The sequence below is a fragment of the Artemia sp. Qi Xiang Cuo genome, unplaced genomic scaffold (genome assembly GCF_049724085.1).
Source record: "Artemia sp. Qi Xiang Cuo unplaced genomic scaffold, ASM4972408v1 HiC_scaffold_3072, whole genome shotgun sequence".
NCBI lineage: Eukaryota > Metazoa > Arthropoda > Branchiopoda > Anostraca > Artemiidae > Artemia > Artemia sp. Qi Xiang Cuo.
The window spans coordinates 104,965-106,106 of NW_028300467.1; the positions used below are offsets into that span (position 1 = coordinate 104,965).

Below are 1,142 nucleotides of genomic sequence, written 5' to 3' on the forward strand. Positions count from 1 at the left end.
GCATGACTTTACTAACTAAATAAATAATCTAGAACCTTGATATGTTAATATGAAAATGTTTCATAACATTTGGATTTATAAAATCATACGGTTTGTGCATGTGTGCATTTATATCTTACACACCGAAATATACTGTATCGGGAAACACTAAAGGAAACCAGTCAAACGGGTATTTGCAATAGAGAAATGGATCGCAAGGCGTGGCTGCTCAATGCGTTTACAATGTTTAAACTATCGTTTTTGGGGGTTTAGGGGGGGGGAAGGTACCTAGGTTATGTTAGGTTAAGTATTTAATTTATGCTATGCTTAACCCCCCCCCTCTAATCGGCAAATATATAACCCAAATTAGTTTCTAAACTATTTTATTTGCATCCTATTTTATTTTATTTCATTAGCATTAACCAAAGGTGACTTCTTTCATGTGTAAGATATTGTATTTGTACAAGTATTTGCACAAGTATTTGCACAAGTACCAATCATATTTATTCGGCTTTTGAGCTGCCTTGATCATGAAGGAGGCGCTCAAGGGGTGCAATTTTTTATGAGGCAGGAGGGCTGCCCCCTTCAGACCCAAGCTTGACCCCTTTTCAGACCTCAGTTGGTCCCCCAAGCTGAAATTTAGTTTCTGCAAAATATATTGTCAAAACTTAGATAAGCCTGCATAATTCAAGGATCCAGATAAACAGGTCAGTTTTTTTTAGTATATCTTTGTCTGATTTTGGCATTTTGAATGACAATTTTGTCCAAGTCTTGATTGGAAATTTTTCCGTTTACCATTAAAATTTTGAGATAAACTTTGATATTACGGGAAATGTTTTATGCTGCTTATAAAAATCTAAAGACTAAGTGATAAATTAATTCAATGTTATTTGAGTTTTACAACCGAAATTAAATCTGAGACAAACTCTGTTACTTGTATTGTTATAAATTCTTTGACAATCCATGTGGAATTATCGCTTCTCGGCCTTTTGGCTACGATTAAAATGTGGTATCTGTTCTTATCGGATTAATATCAGATACGGTCCCTACATGGGGCCCATAATGTTAAACTGATTTTTGGAAACAGGGGGGATGTCGGGGCTCGCTCTGCTCCCTTCATATGTTGGCCCCGTTTTGCAGTAGTGATGCAAAACATGGTACAA

The 1,142-nt window shown here is 36.0% G+C and overlaps 1 non-coding gene across 1 annotated transcript; it reads left to right on the forward strand.

Annotated features, from left to right (window-relative positions):
- Window positions 1-952: 952 nt before the first annotated feature.
- LOC148938624 (U2 spliceosomal RNA) lies at window positions 953-1,142 on the forward strand. Its single transcript, XR_016143663.1, has one exon. It is a non-coding gene; the product is annotated as a U2 spliceosomal RNA (small nuclear RNA).